The following is a 25,138-nucleotide window of genomic DNA, read 5'->3' as shown; positions in this document are numbered from 1 at the left end:
TTTTTAAATATTGGCACACCATTAGCCTTCTTCTAGTCTCCTGCAACTTCTCCAGTGTTCCATGAGTTATTGAAAATCAACTTTAATGATCCAGCAAACTCCTGAGCCAGCTCTTTTAAAACTCTTGGATACAAGTTATCCAAGTGATGCTGATTTAAAAACAAATAACTTTAGTAGCTGCTGTTGGCCCGGGAAGCCATCCCTAATGGAACAGTTCAGTGACAGCGCTGTGTGGTCAAACTTGCTGAGTTTATTGGCTCCCCTGCTCCTTTTCCAAGGTGCTGACAGCACACTCTAAGCACAACTTCATTTACACAAGATATGCTGGCTGTGGATGGATCCACCATACAATTAGTTTTAATTTTCTGTTTGTCTGAGGTTTTCTTAGTAAGTGTGACCCATGCATGATGGATGTTTCTAAAGTGAAGGAAAGAAAGTTCTTCACACTCCTTTCCATCATGATGTCCCCCTCACCAAGAGAAAAATACAGACTTTTCAAAAACACAGCCGTGAAATAGAGACATTCCAGCTGAGAAGGACTGAAAGGACATGGTGAAAGAATTTTACTCTGACCCTTGCAAGGGGTCCACATAGTCAGACTGTAATCTTGACCTGACCATACTGGACCTGATCTAACACCCATTTAATTCAACAGTAACTTTTCCATTGACAGGAGTTGGATCAAGCCCTTTGTTGGTTGGGAAGTGTGTGTGAAAAAAGATAATTTCCATCTCCAGACCTGCCCTTTTGGCACCTTTCATTAGCACTAAAGGGCAAATGCTGCCCTTGCTTTTGTGTCCGTGGAGGCTCACATGGCAACAGAATGCATGTTTCTATGCTGTGTGTGAGCATGGGAATGTTAGGGTCTGAGGAGGTATATAACAAATAGACTCCCTGTACAGAGCTGATCCCAGCTCCCTGGAGGGGTTTGGTGGGAAGGAGCTAAGGATGGCCATGAGGACGGGGACAGGGACAGAACTTCTGCTGCCTCATGGCTCCTGCTGTTGTCCCCTATCCATAGAAGAGGTGGATTGGGGCGTGTAGGCATGTTTCCCAAGCACATACACATACAAAACCAAAAGAAAGGAGGACATCACTCGGTGTAGAGGCTCAAGTCTGAAGCGTCACACAGAAAGCTGGAAAAACATTTTGGTACAGATGTCAAAAACAGATTTAACTGACCCCTGGCACGAACAGACACAAGTCTTATTGATTTCAATGATTTATGGCAGCAATTGAATCCTGAGTGTAACTTGTGGAGTTACTTTTGCTGGAGTTATATTGGGGCTAAATTTAGCCCAATATTCTCAGAAGAAGAAGAGGGGAATTAAGAGACTTGCATTTTCTGGTCTACTATTTTACATACATAATATTTCCCTAATCCCCTCCACTTTCTTGCATTGCTACACCATCTGTTTTTCCTTTTTTTGGTCCTACTGTTTAGGTGAGGGCTTACTGACAAAGAGTCACAGGTGATGTGTTTGACTGTTGCCTTGTACCGTTTCTGTTCTCTCTAAGCCTTCTGCACACTGAGCACACTGTTTTCAGGCCAGGTGGACCAGGAGAAGGAACCTACATGAAAAAAAAAACATCTAGATTTCCCAGCATCTTACCTCTGGCACTTTGCAATCTTTTCCCTTTAATTATTCACAGTGTTCTACAGTTGCAACAAGTGCAGGGCAAAGGTCTTTGTGTTTACTGGTTGTGTTATGTTTAATATACTCCACATGCACTATACAATTCTGCCAGAAAAAAAAATGAGATGAGTCATTTTCCTTTAGTTTCCCAGTACACGGTCACTTAAGGCAAGCCACTAGTGATCTATATTGATGGCACAGAGTTGTGATAATACTTTGACATCATTACTGGCAATATACACCAGTCATCCCATTTAAAAGCTGTAATATGTCATCTGAAATCTTCCTAAAACTTGTGTGAGGACACAAAAAACAACTGAAAGATGTGATCTGTGTCCCACCCCCACTCCCCAAAGGAAAAAACCCTCATACGTTACGGAAAATGTATGTAATCTATTAGTGTGCGTGCCCCCTATTACTCACTCTCTGCTGGTTGTAGGTGGCCCCTCAATAGTTCAGACTTTTCCTATAACATTTGGAACCTACAAAAGTCTACTGGGCTTCTATTAACAGAAATAAAAACAAATACCATGTCACCAATTCAGGAAGCAGTACGTGTTCTTAGGAAATGTACCTTTTCCCTAGCACTGAAGTCAGAGCTTATAAATAGTGGTCTTTCAACCCATAGACATACACTTATTACATTACACTTACATGTCCTGAGTCTTCAGAAAACAACAGAACTCAGAGGCCACTTTTGGACTTTGGTGTTTTGCTTTGTTTTTTATTAGGTTCGCCATTGCCTCATAAACATCATCATTTATTAATGCACTGAGAGTCTAAAGCAGCCCAATTGTTTGGGTGCCAGGTAACGTCTGAGGCTGTCTCATTTATAAAGAGCAAGGAGTGACTCTGGAGAATGTTTCTTTTCAGAGTACTGTGCTGAGGAAAAGTTGCTCAGAGCTCCTCCAAAATTCTATCTCACACCGGATCTTTAATTTCGTTTCTTTTGGAGGACTTCACGGTGGTTTTTGGGGTGTTTTTTATAACCACTGGTATATTTGTATGCATTTTATTAATGCAGAGATTTGGGATGCTGTGTCAGAGGTTATTTCCTATAGAAATAAAACAATAGCAATCCCACATTAACCCAGTACTGGTTTTATCTTGTACATATTTTGTTTAGTCATTTCTAATATAGGATAGGTATATTTAAAATAATCTGACTTCAACTCATCAAGACGTGGAACCTGTACTATGGGGATAGGTACTGTAAGTATAATTCAACTCATTTGTACCTTGGATAGTACTACTTGCAAATATGACAAAAGCCCGAAAAGATACAACAGAAAAAAGAATCCTCATTTCTGAATGTGTATGCATGGGAAAGTTTAAGGTCATCATGTAATATTCAGAAGAGTTACTGAGGAAATATGTTTCCCATAGCAACAGCTGCTTTAGAGGTTACAGCAAGATTAGTAAGAACCTATTTCATCTTTTCCTTTGTTTTAAATGAAACTGTGAGCTGCCAAACCATCAGGTCAAAATCGGCAGTTCTACAAAGACAAACAACTCATTTAAAAAAATATATGAGGTTACTGCTATGGATTTGTTTTTCTTATCTGATATAGGCAGTTATTTGCCATGTTGCTAGTCTGCACATAATTATTAATCACACCATTTCAGCTGTACATGTTTAGCAAAAAAGGACCTTAACTCAGTAAAAAGGAATGCAAAAATGTTAAGAAACTCAAGATGCTAAACTCTGATTTGTACTTAATTCCATTAATACATTCAGCCCAAATGAAACTGTAACCTCAGACCTTGTGGACTTGCTGGATATAAACAGTCCAATAAAAACAAATCTTGTATTATAAAAATATTATATCCCAGTTTTGCTCTTATCTCTAGCTCTGTTTTTTTAAAAAAAAAAAACTAGAGGCAAGTCTTCACTCCTATAAATGAGTCATTACAATAAATTATTATTTAAACAGCAACAAAAATGTGTAAGGCACTTCACAAAGCAAATTAAAACACTTCACAGGGCTCCTGCTCCCAAAAGCTTACAGACTAACATTAGACATGACATAATGAGAATGACAAACTAGAGGTGGGATGGACTAAAGACAGAAAAGGTTTACAGCAATCAGAATGTATCTTCAGACACTTGCTGGGACCTTCATATTTATTGACTGATACATTTTATTTATGTTAATCAGCTCACTTGTTGCGCAAAGAATCATAGAAGTATTTGTTTTAAAGGGAATTTAAATAAAGAACAGGCGGTGGCTTGGTAAACAGGGTCCAGATTTGTGTTCAACGCCAAGTTCACAGCTGAAACCTATTTATACTAGACGGAATCTGAACACCACGTATTTGGGCAAGTTTGGATTGGGATCTGCATTGGAAAACCCCACGTTTGATAGTTCAGATTCAGGCAGTTGGTTCATCCCATTTTAGGAGAGCGGTACCTGCTCCTCTACCACCTTGTACCTTGTGAGTCATTCAAACCTGAAAAAAGTGGGTGCAAAATGCTGCTGGAGCAGAATGGTAGTGCTTTACACCTGCTCTGCATGGATGTGAATCACTATACAGGATCCAAAGCAGGGGAAATAGAGATTCAAGAAGTTTGGGTCTGGGTTTTGGTTCAGCCCCATCTCTAATCATCACCTAAATGACAAAGAATTAGTTACTTGGCCAGCCAGTTGCATGTGAAATTAGTGCACATAACAAAGAAATACTCAAACAACCCAGTGGTCCTACAAATATATTTAAAGTGGAATTTTCAGAGGTGTTGAGATGGGTGCTCTGTGATAGAAGAGAGCACTCTCTTTTGGCCACCTTGAATATGATACGAATTTTCCAAGGGCTAATAGGATGTGGAAGGAGATATGAAAATGTCCCCAGAGTTGCCCGCTGTGGCAGACTGTTGACACCCCATTTGTTGATGATTTTCAGGAAAGATTTTCAGAAAGGGCTGGTCTGGCCTCAGTGTGGTAACCACACCCAGGGATATCCACAAGCAACACTATATGTCATGACTGCCTCACTGTAGGATGGGGCTATACGGGGATGAGGATACTAAAAGGAAAGACATCTTCTTTGGAGCGGTGAAGACAGATACACCTGTGAAACACACACGATCGGCAGAGGTTATGACTTGTTACAGCCCCTACCTGTAGAGCTTTAGTTCAAGCTATAGCAGTTTGTGCTTTTAGCTCTGGAGATCCCTGGTTCAATCCCTCATGTGTTGGCTAAGAGAGCAGCCATTACACATGCACTGTCTTAGCTCCTGTCATAAATATAAAGGGAAGGGTAAACACCTTTAAATCCCTCCTGGCCAGAGGAAAAACCCTTTCACCTGTAAAGGGTTAAGAAGCTAGGATAACCCCGCTGGCACCTGACCAAAATGACCAATGAGGAGACAAGATACTTTCAAAGCTGGAGTGGGGGAGAAACAAAGGCTCTCTCAGTCTGTGTGTTGCTTTTGCCGGGACAAGAGCAGGAATGCAGGTCAGAACTCCTGTAAAGGGCTAATAAACAATCTAGTTAGATATGCGTTAGATTCTGTTTTGTTTAAATGGCTGATAAAATAAGCTGTGCTGAATGGAATGTATATTCCTGTTTTTGTGTCTTTTTGTAACTTAAGGTTTTGCCTAGAGGGATTCTCTATGTTTTGAATCTACTATCTATGAATCTATGATTACCCTGTAAGGTATTTACCATCCTGATTTTACAGAGGTGATTCTTTTACTTTTTCTTCAATTAAAATTCTTCTTTTAAGAAGCTGATTGCTTTTTCATTGTTCTTAAGATCCAAAAGTTTGGGTCTGTGTTCACTTATGCAAATTGGTGAAGATTTTTATCAAGTCTTCCCCAGGAAAGGGGGTGTAGGGTTTGGGAGGATTTTGGGGGGAAAGACGTTTCCAAGCGGGCTCTTTCCCTGTTATATATTTGTTAGATGCTTTGTGGTGGCAGCAATAAAGTCCAGGGGCAAAAGGTAAAATAGTTTGTACCTTGGTTTTAACTTACGCTGGTAAAAATAAGCTTAGGGGGTTTTTCATGCAGGTCCCCACATCTGTACCCTAGAGTTCAGAGTGGGGAAGGAACATGACAGTTCCCATTCCACATGTCACACCACATGGCTCCTTTCCCTTCCATGAGCAGCGATGCACGAGGACTGCAGAAATTGGTCTCATGGTTGGACTGGAGCAGCAGCCCATGCACGAAATGAGATGGCAGTAGTTCAGAGGCAGGTATCATCACTGGCACAATCCTTGCTACTGTGTACCCTAGGAACATAGTCTATGGGTACGACACTTTAAGCTGGAGATGAAAACAAACTCGAGCTGGTGCACCAAAAGCTGAGTGTAGCTGTGGATGCACAAGTGGCAGAAGGAGCTAGACCCCGAGTATGCACTCAGCCAAGACTCTAGGTTCATACTTGGGGAGGTTAGCCCCTGCTGCTCTGGCAGCTACACACTATTTTTAGCATGTTATCTCAATCAGCGCTAGCATGGGTATGTCTCCTCAAGGTGGAAATGGACTCTTCCAGCTCAAAGTGTAAACATACCCTATGACCCAAAGTCTGCCCCCACTGGTGGAAGATACTCACTTGGCCTATGGCTGAGCTCAGGGACAAGGCAGGCAGCACAGCACTGGCTAAGCAGGGTGCAACAGAGAAACACTATCTAGTAGGCTACACCTCACAAAGAGTGTGCCATATGCACTGGAGAATCCCTGGGGCAGTGCAACTCTACACTGTTGTCCCTCCTCATCAACCAATAGAACCCAACAAGAATTAAACAGAGGTTACCAGCTGATCTCAGGGGGGAAAAGTCAGCAGATCAGATTGTGCTGAACCACCATAAGAGCCTCCCTTCCAAAGTTAGCCTTAGAGGTAATTTTGTCCTAATACTTTATTTCCAGTGAATTTGCATTGAAAAAAGTTGAATTCTTTTTGAATGATGTACTCTCGAGCATTGGTTAGGCTTCTTAATGTACAGAACAAGGCGTAGTTTGTTTTTATATGCTGATGGCTCATAGATACATCATGAATTCACACCAGTCCTGTGTAGACATTTACACTTAGCTTCATTAAAAGGTCTGCATTCTGTAGGCAGAGAAAACTGTTCTGTCTGCTTCTCTAGCTTGCCAAACCTCCATCTCTAGGGAGCATTTCATTACAAGGAGGGCTTTCCCTTCTTTCTCCCAGCACTGTCTGCCATTTATATCTCTCTCTTGGAGTCCAGGATTGTTCATACACCATTATAACCTCATATCTTTCTTGAAGCTAAGATGTCAATTTTTAAAAACAAAACAAACCTACTATATGTGTGGGAAAGTGCGGATGTCAAAGAGCCAGGCTTACAAATGGACCTCATTCAACTTTCCAAATTAACATGACCCCAGAAAGTAGGACATGATTATATTCTGGCAGTCCTCAAAGTACTGAAATCAAGCTACCCCTCATTTTAAATACATTTGCCTCTAGAAATAGAAAAGTATCTCCCCTGTATTTATGTTATATTAGTAGCTTGGGTTTGGAAGTCCTGCCTGAAGACTTCCAGAAAAGAAAAAAAAATGTTTTGCATTAATCATCCATGTTATGGTCTTCATAAATTTACATCATTACCAAAATTGCCCCAAATTACTGTGTAAATACCAGACTTAAAACACTGAGGGTGGGGGGCAGCAGGGTATTAAGTTATGTCAGAGCACAACTGGTACTAATATGATGGCATAGCAATATCATTCTGTTAGTCTATGAAATTTCTGTGGTGATACTCTAACTTTAAGACATATGACTTCGATACAATAACAGATGTGGTAATACTCTATTTTACATACAATAAAATCTGCGGTAATGTAACCTCAAACCATAAAAGCAAAATAAGGCTAAACTTATAGCTTTTCAAATACTGATTACACATTACAGCATTGCAGTGGCAATGTGTGCTATGGACATGATTGATGGAGAAAGCCCCAGAAGACAGGCCACCAGACACATTGAGATCCTTCTGATAACCAGGGATCCTAGTTTTCTGTGATTAAAAAAAAATCTGATACAAAAACCATAAAAATCTGCATTTTTCTGCAATGAAAATGAAATGCTGAATTTTAGTTTCCCTAGTCACAATATATGTAAGTATCAGTTGAACACAATGTTTTATTGATATACAGTAGAACCCATTTATCCAAGCCTCCATTATATGGCTCCCTCTATTAACCAGACCACCAGCCATCCGGGGCTGACAGCTGGAGCCCCAGCTGCTGTCAGCCCCGGGAGGCTGGTGGTTCAATTAATACAGAGAGCCAGATAATGGAGGCTTGGATAAATGGGGTTCTACTGAATAAGTTTTATTTTTTCACAAAATGTAAAAACTAAAGATTTTCTGTAAAAACACAAATTCCACGTTTTTCCTTGGCAAACAGATTTCTAGGATCCCCGTGATGTACTCTTAAAAGGTAGGAGGTTAACTCACCCTAGGCAACTCTAGTAATGTTTCTGTAGCTACCTCAGGCCATGAATTATAAATTTGGCATTATTTCTCTGGCATAAAATGCACTTTAAAGGACTTTTATTTGGACATGCAATTGCTAGCCACAAAGTCAGATAAGCACATCAATTACTTTCTATTACTTCTTTCTTCTTTTATTAAACACCAAAATAAATATCCATGTAATTTTATGAATGAGATTTTTAAACACAGAGAAGTGTGGACATTCGAAATTATACTTCCCATAGTAACTGTAACTCAGTCACATAAATATACCCACTGTATTAAGGCATTCCATTTACCATTTGAACAACAGAATCATGGAAATTAGAGATAAGGAACAGCAATTAGATCATCCTTCCACCATGCTCCAGACCATTAACCCCTGGCAAATGCCTTCTCCAAACTAACAAAAGAAAAAACACCAAGGGTAAAATTTTCAAAAGCCCGGCCTTTGCCACACCCCAGCCTACCCCTGGTTTTCCCATCCTGCAGTTCAGCACAGAGAAATGCAGCAGTGCTCTGCTCCACACCTCACATAGGGGACAGAGTCCCCCCGGCAAGCTCGCTCCTTTCCCCTCCATGCAGGGAAAGCATGACATTTCCTCTGCATTGTCTCTCTCCAGGGATGTGTAGTGGGTGGTCTGGATTTGACTCCCTGTTCCATAGTGTGATGCTTCTGCAAACCCACTCAGAATCACAGTTAGGGTTTGCTGTCCTATTACATTTGAGACGGTTATCTAACCTGCTAAAGTGACAAAGTGGGTGAAGTAATAACTTTTATTGAACCAACTTCTCTTAGTGAAAGAGACAGGCTTTCGAGCTACAGAGAGCTCTTTTCCAGGTCTAATTTTCTACTTGCTATCATCACTAGCTCTTTATGGGGCTGACCTAAAGCCAGTTGACTTAAATGGGAGTCTTTCAATTGACTGCAACAGCCTTTATTTACATCAGTCCCTTGGTGTATTGTTACTTTCTACATTTCCCCCTCACACTGAATATATGTTAATGGATTGTTTCCCCCTGAATCTATTACTTTGTTGTTGTTTTTTCAGGTTGAATCTCATTTTATTATTTTCTGCTCATACATCTAAACCTCTCTAGGTCCCTTTGTATTTGTTATCTTCTTATCAGTGCTGATTCCAATGGCTTCCACTCTAGCTACATCTTGGAGTTTCAGTTCTATGCGGTTAATGTAAATCATTAATGTAGATATTAAATAGGGCTGGAATTCACATCAATCTCTGAGGCACCCCAGTAGTCTTTCCCAGTCTCCCCCCCCACCCCCCCGCCCAGTTTTATCATTGCTCTTTGTTTACAGTCTTTAGGTAATTTTCAGTCTCCTTTCAGCACTAGTATTCAAACCAGTCTGAACTGCCGTTCCAAGGAGGGATTCATGAGATAACTCTATTAAATGCTTCCCGAAAAAAAACATATTTACCTTAATTAATAAGGCTTAGATTGTGGCTTTGCCACAAGGCCAACATATGGGGCGGTGTGTAACTGTGCAGCACAGCACAGGGAATATTCACTTCCTGCTTCCCCCTTGTTCCCAGAGCGGAGGAAGAAGAAAGAGTATGTAGGAATTTACTACTGTCCTATGCCAGCATCAGATTAGGACACACATACACAACGCCCTCACCATATTGGCTCAGGCAATGCACTCCTCACTCCCTGCCCACCTGCTTGGGGTGCAGTATCAGAGGCACACGAATTAAATGCATTTGCCTAACTGGAACGCCAGTGCGTTGTAGTGAAGATTTCAGGCCTCTCTGCTGTGGCAGCCGGAGCGCAGCAGCTGTTTTAAGCAACATCTGTTATACGCATCCCTCATATGACGAGCTGAAAATATTAAAGTTACCATTAGAGTTGGCATTTCAAGCTAACAGAACCACCAACACCTCTAAGGCTTGTCTACACTACAAAATTAAGTTGACTTTATCTCATTCGACCTCGAGCCTCCAAATGAATTAAGTCGATTGTATGTGGCCACACCATGCTCATCGTCTCGATGGAGTGTGTCCTCACTAGCAGTGCCTGGATCGACGCACAAAGCCGTGCATTGTGGGTTGCTCTCCCAAAGTGCAACTTGCCACAGAGCGTTTTGGGAAGTTGGTGCAATGCCTGATGGGACCAAAACATTGTCGCAGGGGAGAATGGGAACATTGCGTCGGCATCCCATGATGCACTGTGCTCAACGGCAAACAAGCCAGTGGTTTTCGCACCTTAAAACCGTCACACGTATGCCATAACCCCAGAAGCATATAGCCTGCTAATTTGTGCACTCTTGTTGTGAGCATCTCAGACACCTTGCACCTTCTTCTGCAGTATTTCCAGATCCGAAGTAGGGTCTGCCACATGTAACATAGCGACGTACTGCAAGCCGCCCTGCTGCAAGCCGTTGAAAAAAAAAAAACAATTCACAGTTGCTGCTGGCAGTCACAGAGCAGCTGCACTCCGTTGAGCGCCATTTCTGGTCCCATGAAACAAGCACTGACTGGTGGGACCGCATCGTTTTGCGGGTATGGGATGATGAGCAGTGGCTGCAGAACTTCGAATGAGGAAGGCCACCTTCCAGGAACATTTTGCAGAGCTTTCCCCTGCCCTGCAGTTCAGCAACACAAAAATGAGAGCCGCTCTGACAGTGGAGAAGTGAGTGTCAATCACTATTTGGAAGCTTGCAACTCCAGACAGTTACCAGTCAGTGGGGAATCAATTTGGAGTAGGTAAATCAACTGTGGGAGCTACTGTGCTCCAAGTGTGCAGATCCATTAATTGACTTCTGCTATGAAGGGTAGTGAGTCTGGGAAATGTGCAGAACATAGTGGATGGTTTTGCCGCGATGGGGTTTCCTAATTGCAGTGGGGCGATAGATGGCGTGCATATCCCCATCTTGGAACCAGATCACCTTGCCAAAGGGTACACAAACCAAAAGGGATACTTTTCAATGGTGTTGCAAATGCTGGTGAATCACAAGGGGCATTTCACCGACATCAATGTAGGATGGTCAGGAAGGGTTCATGAGGCACGCATCTTTAGGAACTTGGGTCCGTTCAAAAAGCTGCAATCCAGGACTTTCTTTACAGACCACAAAAACATTGACAATGTTGAGATGCCTATAGTTATCCTGGGGGACTCAGCCTACCCCTTAATCCCATGGCTCATGAAGCCATACACAGGCAGCCTGGACAGCAGTAGGAAACAGTTCAACTATAGGCTCAGCAAGTGCAGAATGGAGGTTGAATGTGCCTTTGGTCATTTGAAAGGGCACTAAAGAAGTTTACTAACAAGGTTGGACCTTAGTGAAGACAACATCCCCATGGTTATAGCTGCCTGCTGTGTGCTCCATAATATCTGTGAAAAAGGGGAGAAATTTTCCACAGGGGTGGGCAGTTGAGACAGATCACTTGGCAGCCTTTTTTGAGCCAGACACCAAGGCAACAAGGAGAGCACAGCAAGGGGTGCTGCGTATCTGCGAGGCTTTGAAAAGCCGTTTCAATAATGAGTCACAGTAATGTGAGATGCTTGTCTGTATTGCGCTTTCCCAAATCTTCACCTGGCTTGTATCACTGTCCCTGTAAATCCAACCCCTCACCGAAGCCCACTGCTTCTACTCAATAAAGAACATTTATTTCTCAAATCCATTTACTTTATTTAACAAACATAAGTAAAGAGGGAGAACAGAAAAATAAAGTAACCTTGGGGAAAAGGGTTTGTAAAGTAGGAACAAGAGAAACATTTTCAGCTGTGTAACATAATACCGCATTCCAGACCATCAAAGGTCTGTGAATGAGCGCCTTTTGTTCCTTTTACCCTCCCCCTTAGTTAAGTGAAAGGGATAATGGACTTTTCGCCCACGTCTAACGGAACACTTGTGGGAGAGTGATTCTACACCAGGGTCTGCAGAGGGACTCTACCCTCCTGCTTCTGTTCCTGCAGTTCAACCAGACACCTCAACATGCCTGCTTGGGCCCTCATAACCTGAAGCATCTCATCCTGTGCCACACGCTCTTGCTCATTGGAAGCATTCCTGCTCTCCATGTCCTTGTCTAACTTCTCAGACAGTGAAATCTTCCACTCTCTCAGCTCACTGTCAGCTGTCCCAGAGGCATTCGTTATCTCGGTGAACATGTCCTCCCACGTTCTCTTTCTCCTCCTTCTAATCAGAGAAAGTCTGCTTTCAGGTGTTGATGACATGCCGAAGGACACATTTCCAGCTGTCAGTCATGGGAAAAATAAAGGAGCCATTGTACATGAATAAAATTTTCCATAGCAAGACCATTTTCATAAAAAACAATGACCCTTATTACACTATACTTACCTACATGCCTCCAGCTTCCATCCAGGACACACCACACGATCCATTGTCTACAGCCAAGCTCTAAGATACTACCGCATTTGCTCCAATCCCTCAGACAGAGACAAACACCTACAAGATCTCTATCAAGCATTCTTAAAACTACAGTACCCACCTGCTGAAGTGAAAAAACAGACTGACAGAGCCAGAAGAGTACCCAGAAGTCATCTACTACAGGACAGGCCCAACAAAGAAAACAACAGAACGCCACTAGCTGTCACCTTCAGCCCCCAACTAAAACCTCTCCAGCACATCATCAAAGATTTACAACCTATCCTGAAAAATGGTCCCTCACTCTCACAGATCTTGGGAGACAGACCAGTCCTCGCTTACAGACAGCCCCACAACTTGAAGCAAATACTCACCAGCAACCACACACCACACAACAAAAACACTAACACAGGAACCTATCCTTGCGACAAAGCCCGATTTGTTGCAACAGACCAACTCTGTCCACATATTTATTCATGTGAGACCATCATAGGACCTAATCACATTAGCTATGCCATCACAGGCTCGTTGATCTGTACATCTACCAATGCGATATATTCCATCATGTGCCAGCAATGCCCCTCTGCCATGTACATTGGCCAAACTGGACAATCGCTACGCAAAAGAATAAATGGACACAAATCTGACATCAGGAATCATAACATTCAAAAACCGGTAGGAGAACACTTCAACCACTCTGACCACTCAGTAAAAGATTTAAGGGTGGCAATTTTGAAATAGAAAAGCTTCAAAAACAGACTCCAGTGAGAAACTGCTGAGCTTGAATTAATATGCAAACTAGATACCATCAACTTGGGTTTGAATAGAGACTGGGAGTGGCTGGGTCATTACACATATTGAATCTATTTCCCTAAAGTTAAGTATCCTCACACCTTCTTGTCAACTGTCTAAATGGGCTATCTTGATTATCACTACAAAAGTTTTTTTCTCCTGCTGATAATAGCTCATCTTACCTAATTAGCCTCTCACAGTTTGTATGGCAACTTCCAACTTATCTCAATGTGTGTGTGTGTGTATATATATATATAATCGTCTTACTATATGTTCCATTCTGTGCATCCGATGAAGTGAGCTGTAGCCCATGAAAGCTTATGCTCTAATAAATTTGTTAGTCTCTAAGGTGCCACAAGTACTCCTTTTCTTTTTGCTTATTACACTAGGTGCAAGCCATAACATAATCAGAATCCATAACCGTTCACTGTGCTGTTTTGCTACTCCTGCCATGGTGAGTAGGCCGCCCCGGGTCATGGGTGACAGCGCTTTTAATGAAGTTTATGGCAGGCTCATGTTTGGAGCAGAGGTAGCTGGTTGAACAATGGCCCTTCCCCATAGCACCACGGGAAGCTGTTTATGAACAGGGCAGTGGGGAGGAACGTTTTCACTCTCAAATTGCGGAATCTCTCATGTGGGGCCACAATCCCCTATCAGCCACTTTAAACTACTTGCCGACCGATGCCAACCACAGTAAAGGCACATTAGTGGCCATGTGGCTTGGTGATCTGCAAATGGCGGGCGGGGGAGGTGCAAGGGTATACATGCCCTTTTTTTTTTTCTTGTAAAATGAAAAAGTTCTTTTAATGAGAACTTCCCCCATTTCCCCTTGGCGACCCTATGTGATATCAGTCTCCTGAGGGTAACAAGCAGAAAGGAAGGAGATGCTGCAAGCATCTGGGTACAGACCTGGTTCTTATGCTGCTATGCTGTGTACAACAATGATGCCAGCAGAATTAATTCAGGAGTTGCGTGGGAAAGTGTCCTACCATGGTGGAAGAAATAAGACTGCCCTGTCCAGAAACCTTCTGTAAAGGATTGCAGAGTACCTCCATGAAAGTTTCCTATAGGATTCCGAGGCTATCCCAGTCCACATACACAGTCTTTTCCGGGGGCCACCCTCTGTGTAGCTGGAGCGGCTTCTTGTAAGCAGAGAACCACAGCACCTCATTTTTTCTTTACCGTAAACATGAAATACCACCGAATGTGTGTGCCCACTAAAGTTTAACTGGACTTTGATTGTAAATGTATACTCACCAGAGGTGCCTTCCCCAGCATCGCGGTCGGCCACCACGATGTCCTGAGACCCACAGGGCTCCAGAGATAAAAATATTTCATGGCTCTTGGGGAGAATGGACCCACTGCTCACCTGTCTCCCATTCTCCTCCTCCTTCATTTCCTCATCCACCATATTGTCCTCTTTGTTGTCCCTAGACTCACACACCTGTGCCTGTGAGGTGTCCATGTTGCTTGTGGAGGTGCTAGTAGGGTCATCCCCGAAAATCTCATGAAGCTCATTGTAGAACCGGCATGTGTGGGGTTCAGCTCCAGAATGACTGTTCGCCTTCCTTGCCTTCTGGTATTCTTGCAAAGTTCTTTTATTTTCACATGGTACTGCTGTGTGTCCCTCGTGTAGCCCTTCTCCCCCATTCCATGAGTGTCAGTGTTTCTTCTGCTGGATCGGAGCTCTGCCTGCACAGACTCTTCTCCCCACACAGCGATGAGATCCACCACCTCCTGTGCAGACCAGGCTGGAGCACGTTTGGGGCATCTAGTCTCCATGATCAGCTGTGCTCAAGCTGGCATGTTCCCAATGCTGATCAAACAGGAAATGGGAAATCAAAAATTCCCAGGGCCTTAGCAGGGGAGGGGCTGTTTCCTGTGTACCTGGCTGCAGTACAGCAGAGCTGAGAATGATCTCCAGAGCGGTCACAGATGAGCATTGTGGAACACCACCTGGAGGCCAATTAAGTCTAATTACACAACGCTGCATCTGCACTACCTTACAGTCGACCTATGAAAATCGAATTAAGTGCTATGCCTCTCGCAGAGGTGGATTACAGAAGTCAACATTAGAGGCGACTTAGGTCTGCATAAAGGACCCAGTAGTGTAGACACATACATTAACAGGTCCTTCGAGGCAGCGTCCTTCAACCTAACCTCTTAGTGTAGACCAGGCCTTAGTCTGCTAAACATATGAAAGTGGGGGAAATCTATACCACAGTTAGCTTCAATATTTTTGAGAAGCTCTAGCTGAATCTCAAAGTAAAGAAACATACTTAACTGCGGGAAGCTGTAGAGTTCATCAAATTTAACCATTGTCTTGTGCGCATACATGCATATATAAACACTTGAGCTGTTTTAGAGATTTCAGAAGATTCAATAAAACTGCTATAAACGTTGAGACATACATGTTGATGAGATGACCACACCATTAGGAATCTGAGAGAGCCATTCAGGGCCAACTTTTCAATGGTATTTGGGTACCTGGGAGTTCAGTGCCTATGCACTTTTGAAAATCCCAAACACCTTTGAAAATCTGGCGATAGAGAGATAGATCCTCAACAGACTATGTGGGCCCAATCCTATTCTCACTACAATCAATGGCAATACCCCCATTGAATTTAAGGGGAGCAGGATCAAGTCTTTTTTTTTTTTAATGGTGAGAGCTGACTTCAGTACTAACTCAGGACAGAAGGCTATTCCATCCAAGGAACCAAATTCTTCACTGACTTACACCTTCTACAACCTATTGACTTCAGTGTGGTTGTCCAGGGGTTAAGAGGATTTGGCCCCATAAATTTAAACCATCATAACCATTCTGACACCAAAAAACACAGAAAATCATCAGCACCAGTTGGAAATATGAAAGCTGGCATCTGCCAGCTCTTTCACCCCTAGCACTAGTCTGTGTCCATTGTGTTCATAGTACTATTAATGCATAGTGATGTTTCATTGTTCAAAAATTGGCACTCTGGTAGGATAGTAGCCTGCAAAGAATCCTTCTTCCCTTTGCCTTGGTATTTTTCATTGTTGTTGACCTCCCATAGTACAAGGATGGCCACTTGCCTAGAACAGCAAATTTGGGCTAAACAAAAATTCACTCTAAAATTATTTTATTGCAATATCATATATCTTGTTGGTAATTATGGTCAAGATATTTCATAAAAGCTGCGGTCACACAGTTCTTAAAATGTCAGTGTGATTAGTCCAATTTGTTGTGTGTTGTAGAAAATGCTACATAACCACACCATCTACCTTCTTTTGCTGATGACCACAGTTGGGCTTGACATAGAAAGTGGCCAGGAGGAGGTGCCACAGAATTGGAGATGTCCTTGAAATTGCAGGAGAAAATGAGTTTCTTACCTTATTTCAATCTTAAATAAATAGCAGGGTACTGTGTGTGCTGAAAGGGAGCCGTTTATGTTGGACTAAAACAGAGGAGGAAAAATAGATGGAAAGGCCAGGACAAAAGTAGGCTGAATGCCTGGAAATAAATATGAATATATTAGACAAATATTTCAAACTTAGGATTTGAAAAGTGGAAAGTCCAAACCCAGAACCAAGGAAGGAAATAAATATAATTTGGTTTTGAGACTTGAAAAGTGGCACTGTACCAATCCAAAATAGGGTAAGGTAACTTATATGATCTGGAAATACAGATCCAATTTCTTCTTTCAGCTACTCTGGTATAAATCTCAAATAACTCCATTGATTTCAGTGGAGTTACTCCAAATCTCGGGCAAATCAATTTGCCTTAAAGCTTGGCAAACACAGGATAACCATAACATTATAAGAACATACTGGATTTGACTTCAATGGGATTCTGTGAAGGAGCAGAGATCCATCTCTGCTGATCCATTTGCAGGATCAAGGCCTTACACTGGTGAAAATGAGAGCAGATACATGGCCCAGAGCGTATATGTAACAACCCTCACCTTGGTCATCACCAAGAATAGACTGGGGAGCTTCAGACCTAAAAGCACGAACCCCCTACAACTTGAACTAAAGAGACAACCCATGTACCAGGACACTGGAACAGACTAATATGCAAACAGAGAGCAATACGTGACACACACTGAACAATATGTCTCTCAAGCATCCTAACGCGCCCCTTCTCTCTTTGCCTTTAGGGAGGCTTTTTCTTCTAGTTGTTCTCAGCTCAGTTGTTCTCCGTTGTTTAATGAACAATAAAGACACATCCGCCCAAAGCAATTAGGTGGTATGTGACTGGTAATAACATACAGGATGGTAATAACAGACCAAACAGTGCCATGGATTGATGCTAAAATGAGAAAGAAGAATAGACTCCAACACCCTTTTGAAATTCAAAATATATTCTGAAATATATTGTAAGAAACCTCCTTGTTGTTCCATAAAGGACACTGCCTGTTCTGTGGCTGCAGAATAAGGAAAGAAACTGGGCCATCATGCATATAATAATAAAGGAGGAGGAAAATAGTTCTCTTAAATACAATCAATGTTGAAAATGCTAGAGATAACATTTTGACCAGGAGGCTTTATTGAGAAATTCTGGGGAAAGGCAGTGCTAGAATGAAGAGAGAGAAGAAAACCCAGGGAAAATACATGAGGAAAATAGTTAGGTGCAGGGACCAGAAAATTCAGTAGGCCAAAAATACTTCACTAATGAAAAATAGATAAAAGAGAGGGGGGAACTAATAAACAGAAAGTTACAAAAATACAGTCTTTAAATATAATCTAATAAAAAGCCTATGAGAAAAGAGGTGATAAAACCAACAGTGGACTGGTGAGGAATGCCAGCAAACTGGCAATAAGCATAGGTAAAGAAATAAATCAAACAAGACTGGAGCCATGAAAGGTGAAAAAAGCCATGAGATACATTAGTACAGGCAGAGGAAACAGAATTATGAATACAAATACTGCAGGAATTGTACTGTATATAGGGCAAATTATATGAGAGGCAAAGGCGCAATTAGTAGAAAATAAGTCTGTCATTTAATCCTAGGAGCTGGTTAGAACCAAGCGGATGAGAAATGTGGTTTAAGTGGTTTTTCTGCGATCAGCAACTTGGAAGCCTGGCTAAAGAACATAAACAGAAAGATGGTGTCAATCACGCTTGTTGGAAACAAAATGGGACAATAATGGTTTAACGTTGTCCCCCCATGGATGAAATATTGATCCTGACTTTATTTTCTGTTTTCAGTCTACAGTGAAGAAAAACTCTTTCTCCACTTACTGCCCATACTCGCTGACATTCTCCTTTTCAGTGCCCTTTCTTTCTTATAAACAGAAATCTTGTTCATCAACTCAAACTTAGCAAATGTCAATGGGGTTCTTTCCAACCCAGCCTGTTACGATAGCATTATCATCATTGTGTGTTGGCAAAGCTCGAAAGCAGATGGTTTTGGACAAGTTGATAACATTAGTTTGTTCTTTTTAAGAAAGAGAGCTTTTCACCCCCATTTTTATTGTTGATATTTCACTCTGAAACAACCAAATCCCTAACCTAATTATGAACATAGAGACACCAGTGAGGTGAATTTGTCCATAAGGTTATATTCAAAGGTTGTTTTGTAATTCTGATGCTGAATCTACACTAAGCCATGAGGCCTGTAAATTCCTACCTAAGTCCTATTTTCAGGGCTCAACTGAGACTTCAATGGTACATAGCCCTTGTTCTGACCTTATACACAGGAGTGACGTTTACTTGTTGAGAATGGTATCTCAATAATGGGAAGATATTTAGTGACTCTCTGTGGACCGTTATCCCACTCCCCTCAGCTCTTTTTCTTGATATAACTTTTCTTTTAAGGCACTTCTCATTTTAAAGCTCTTCATGTCCCTGCTTGGAAACAGGAGAAGATAGTCAAACCTCATTCCATAGCCATTAGGTCAACCAAGACATCAGGACTATGGCACTTAGTTTTACAGCTTTCTATTCTTACGGTAAATGTTATCAGTGCTTTCAAATCAGTAACACAGCATTCAGTCCAGTCCAGTGAAGGAATGACAAAACTTATGCTTGTTTTATAGCTTAACAACACAGGAGCCCACAATAACCCCATATCCACTATCCTAATCTATCATCCAGGTGCCTGGGAGTTACTGCTATGCTGTGACACCGACCAATGTTATGAGAAAAGCCAGATGTGACTGGACTCAGGAGTCATGTGTGCGTTCAGCAGAGAAATATAATCTCCTGCAGCATTATGCAATAATGCTGCCACCCTCACTGAATTTCCCTAATACATCGATTAGATGAATCTTTGTTTTGCTTTGCTTTTTGCACAGTTCAAATAATCTAGCAGTGAAAGTACACCACTTAAATTCAGCTCTTACCAGACTCTGCTTCTGCCCTGCATGAGGAGGAGCACAGTGAGTCTTGCTGGAGGGGCCTGGGAAGGGTGATTACTGATGGAGCTGGTTGAAAAAGGGTGAAAGTGTTGACCAGCTTTAGAAGCTGGTTGAAGAACACCAGAAATATATTTGCAAAATGTTTTCATCCAGATGTGAAGAATGTTAATCAGCTCTAGCCACAAACAAAACAAATTATTGATTTGACATTGAATGAATGCAGGACATGTCTAGAAAGAAAAGCCCTCTCTGCGGTGCCCATTACAAGGCAGAAATAGTGGTGAAAGAGTTTTCACCTTCACTAAAGGCTGGTTCTGCCCCCACCATAACAGAAACTGTATGCTTGCACCAGGAACTGTGGTTCTTATCTCACCCAGACACCAGGCATTGTCCATGCCACAGACTAAACTCTCATGCCACGTAGTAAGAAACAGCTTGCATGATACCTGAATCGGAGAGCTCCTTGACCTGTAGAAAGACAGTTTAATCATTCTCAGCTGGCTCCTCTGGTTCTGGTTCTCCACTGTCCACAAGGTTAACAGTTTCTGCGATTGGGCTGGATGTTGAGCTTCTCATAAGAGGGTCAGTGTTGGCAAGCACCTCTCTGTGAGACTGGCTTGTGTTGCAGCGACATGGACTTTATTTTTTTCAGAACTGGATCCTACTTTTTTTGCAAGGCAATCAGATGCTGACAGCATTTAATAGGATTTACATAAGCCAGAATGCTCTCCATGCTCCTGAGAGGGAGCAAAGTCTTGATCTCAATACACACTGAAACTCATCAGAAGTTGGCAAAACCTCTGGAGATGCTGAATCCTAATCCTTGAAGTGGAAAGTGAATTTCCCTTTATGCTTCTCTAGCAATGAGTATTTCTTTTACAATTCCCAAGAGCGCACCAGGTGCCTCTCAAACAATAGAGAAAAGAAGTTGGATCCCTACCTGGAGTAGCTTACAAACAGGATGCAATGGTGGGGGGGTAATAATACAGAAGGGGAGGTTTGTGGGAGGAGGAAGAGGAGCATCATCAATAAGATAACACTGAAAGTCTATGAAGCCTAGTGTAAACCTAGCATGATAGAGCAAAGAAAAGTATTTTTCTAAATGATTTAAACAATTGCCTATTTTAAAATGGGCATCATGATAGAAGCAGGTTTTAAAGAGATATGTGAATAAGAGGGTAGGGGCCCTGCAGAATAGCTCAGGAAGCATATTCCCAATGTCAAAAGTGGCGACAAAGAAGTATTTGAGAGACTACTTCAATAGGAGCAGCCTCAATACCCCAAATATCACAAAATGGCAAGTTCCCTGAAGTAAAATCTGAGCCACTGACTACTTTAGAAATACTGACATTGGAAAATTCATTTCTCAAACATATTTGGTACTTAAAGATTTAATCTGATTTTTTAAAGGAAAACACTCTGTGTTTTATGGAGTAAAAAAAGAATTACTGAAGTTTTTTTTCAATTCAGTCTCTCAAAATGTAATGTTCAGATTTCCCTGTTTAGGGAACTGTGCATGTCATGACTAAAAAAATTGTTTAAAATGAACAATATCAGTTCCATTGCATGGAAAATGTTCTGACTGAAGTAGATGTTTATAAAATGAATTTAATTTCACACTACTCAAGAAAGCACAGCCTGAATAAAGAGACTCCTTTAGGATTGGCCATACCCCAGGCCTGGTTTTGGGAAATAAATCTAGAATACACTTTATTTTATTTTTAAAGCAAAGACTGTGCCATTGACTCCATAAGATTTAAAGCTTGCTGTGGTGTGAACCACAAAGATTTTCTCCAGCTTGTAATAGTGCTATTTTAGTCTGAAACATCACCAAAAATAGCTAGTATAAACTCATTATTTTCACGGAAAACAAACTTCAGTTTTGTAGAAATTCAGAATATGCATAAGGGTTCATTTTTACAGGGACATATGTATAACCTAATTGAAATTAGCACCAGAAATTAAATATCCTAGAAAAATATAAGACTAATTTTCATGGAGAATTTAGTAAACACATGCACCCAGTCTCCTTGAATTTCTTCAGACTGCAGCATTACAATTATTATTATTTATAGCACAGTAGCACCAGCAGGTTCCCAAGGAGTCCAGAGCCCCATTGTGCTAGGTCCTGTACAAAGACTTAACAGGAGACAGTTCTTGTCCCCAGAGAGTTTATAGTTGAACTACAGAAGAGGGACAAAGGGGAGGGAAACAGAGATTCAGAGAGAGAAAGTGACTTGCCCAAGGTCACACAGCAACAGAGCCAGGACTGGAAGCTAGGTCTCTGCCACCCAGTCTTGTAACCTATCTATTTGAATGTACTGTCTCTCTATATTAATGACCTAATATCAAATAAAGGAACAGGCAACAAGGGGAATGGTTCATGGTGGGGGTAGCAGCAGATGGGGTAACTCAAGATCTTCAAAACCTAGCTATCCTCTTGGTTTCTTAGGGTCTACAAGTAGACTGCCAGTCGGGCTTCTAGCATCACTCTTTAAGCATGGCTCTTGAGGTACCCACATCTTTGACCAAGTGTTCAAGTGGTACTTTTATCCATACTCAGCCTGCTGCGGAGGGAAGCTTTGGTTGTTGTCACTGAGGAATGTTCTAGCAATGACTGCATCTAATAACAGCAACCATTTCCAAATATCTGAAATAGAGCAAGGTTCATTTGATAAACAGAAAAATCAAAGTAAATAAAAGATTAAGGGTGAAATTCTTGTCCCATTGATATCAATGGCAAAAATTCCCATTGACGTCCCTGGGGCCGGGATTTCATCCACAAAGACTAAGACATGACTATGGCCAACAGAATTGAAAGACTTAGGCCCATGATCCTGCACCCATTGAAATCAGTATAACTGTTGACTTCAATGGTTATGTGATTGGTCCGTTACATCTCTGTTATCTATATGATGGTCTGTTTCCAGGAAAATGGGTTTCCTGAGTCTTGGCCCAGAAAGTTGAGGCAGTCCAACAGAGCAGTGAGTTTGTGAGAAATTAATCTATCTTAAGGGGTGGGGAGGCAAAGCTAAAGGAGCCCAATGGAGCAGGAATAGGTGGAGGTGAGGAAGAAGAGTCAATCTAGGGAAGCTGAGAAAGGAAAATCAAGGTATCCTGGGACAGCAGGAAGACTTAAAGTGAAGGGTCTGAGAATCTACTGCAAGGGCAGTAGTGGGAAATAACTGCTTTTGGAATGTTTCAACTAATTTATATGCTCAGAAGATAAATGCACAGGTGTAGAATGGTATAGGCTGTAACTAGACTGGTGAGGAAATATGTCAGGACAATTTAAAGCAGAAGATATTTTTCATACCCAGCAATTCCATATACAGTTTGATATATGGGGATCAAATAGAACAACAGTAAAATATTGCTCAAGGTTAAAACTACTTCCTGAGATTGTACTACATTCCCTGCGTTAATTGATAGATTTTAAGGCCAGAGAGGACCACCAGACCTCAACAGAGACTATAGATTTTAGAGGGGGTAGCTGTGTTAGTCTGTATCAGTAAAAACAAGGAGGAGTCCTTGTGGCACCTCAGAGATTAACAAATTTATTTGGGCATAAGCTTTCATGGGCTATAACCCACTTCATCTGATGCATGGAGTGGAATATACAGTAAGCAGGTATAAATATACAGCACATGAAAAGATGGGAGTTGCCTTACCAAGTGGGGGGTCAGTGCTAATGAGATCAATTCAATTAGGGTGGATGTGGCTCATTCCCAACAGTTGATAAGAAACTGAGAGTATCAACAGAGGGGAAATTATTTTTTGTAGTGACCTAGCCACTCCCAGAGACTATAGAATTTCACCCACTTGCCTGTGGTATTTACCCAATAACCTGAGCTTGACTAAAGCAAGTCTTCCAAAAAGGCTTCCAGTCTTGATCTGAATATTTAAAGGGATGGAGAATCCACCACTTCCTTGGTCGTTTGTTTTAATCAGCCTCACTGTTAAAAATTTGTACCTTTTTTCTAATTTAAATTTGTCTGACTTTGACTTCCGGACATTGGTTCTTGCTGTGCCCTTCTCCACTAGGTTAAAGAGCCCTTTAGTATCTGGTATTTTCCTCATAAAGGTACTTGTTCAACATACTCAAGCAGTTGAATACAATATTGGAAGAACTCTCTTAATGAGGGCTGGTTGATTTATTGATTCATTGTAAATAATATTCTTTGCAAATTCAGCTCTTTCTCTTATTGTGAGTAGTTTGTGAACCAATACTGATTACAGCTGAAGTATTTCTTCCTTGTAAATATTTGCTGAATAGACTATCCATTTTCAGCCTACTGGTGTTCACAAAATTTTCATTTTGACGGCTTGCTGTTTGTGTTGTGTGATTAGTCCTCCAATGCACATGGTGTTGTTTCTACTTCCTGAATGGATGATCAACTTTTTGAACAAAATACTGATGAACAGTAACAATGTGCTTTCAGTACAAATGTTTAGATGAGGATTCATTTGTGCTAAAATTCATGAACCTTTTCACGATTCATGAACATTTTCAAAAATAGTGGGTGGTAGTCCAAATACTGAATAATGTGAACTCACAAATAATAGCAATCCAGTGCCACTTATTTTCCCAACAATCAGCACAAATATGTCCTGTTAATATTTGGCCAGCTTTAATTTCCAATTTTTAACTTCTGCCATAGTTTTCTAAACCATTTGGAATTTGTTTTATTAACCTTTTAGACTTTTCGTCCCTTGGTATAATGAAATGTTTAGGAAGCCAATGTATTGTTTCAATCAACATCTTTAACTTTTAATAAATGGTTTCAAATAAATATTTCTAGGCAAGACAGATATATTGGCTCATTTCTGAAAGAACATACATCAAGTCCATAAATATTTTGGGGGAAAAAACATACAAATTGGCACATTTCTTTAAAATTTTCTCTACAGAGAAGCACATTTTTCCACAGTTATATAAAAATCATAATTTCAAAAACATTTTTGAATAAAGCAATAAATTTTGTAAAGAAACTGTACTGCTGAAAAGTTTACCTCCACAGCTCTATGTATACCCTCATTGCCCCTTCCCCCCCATGCCCTCCATACCCCCTACCCTCTATGGCAGGGGCACTCTGTGTGCTCCACCTTACCCAGATCCCACAATCTCTTCCCACAACAAGGGATTCTGTGTGCCCTTCATGTCCTTCATCTCCCCCCACACAGCAGGGTCCACCATTCGCCCCATCGTACAAGGACTCTGTTCCTGCGCCCCATACCTTCTTCCCCTAAAATCAGAGTCCCCCATTCTCCACCCCAGGTCAGGGGTTCTGTGGGTCATTCTTCCCCACCAACCCCAAATACTTTTCTTTCTCCGCACTTTCCCCAGTTGGAATGGAGGAGTGGATGACTGGTGCTCTCTCCCTTCTACCTGACACAGGATTTGAGGAAGTAGGACATTAGGAAAGGAAGGAAAAGGTCTACTCTTTCTTCTCCCCCCTACAGGCTGCCCTCCTGGCTCCCAACAAGGAAAGCAATTATTTTCCATCTGTCATTCAAAGTGTCAATATATTAAACTCTATTGGAAGGATCAGCAGGGAGATTGTTATGCTGCAAGGTGTTAATGTG

The sequence above is a fragment of the Eretmochelys imbricata genome, chromosome 3, assembly GCF_965152235.1.
Source record: "Eretmochelys imbricata isolate rEreImb1 chromosome 3, rEreImb1.hap1, whole genome shotgun sequence".
Taxonomy (NCBI): domain Eukaryota; kingdom Metazoa; phylum Chordata; order Testudines; family Cheloniidae; genus Eretmochelys; species Eretmochelys imbricata.
Note: the sequence above shows the minus strand (reverse complement) of the source record.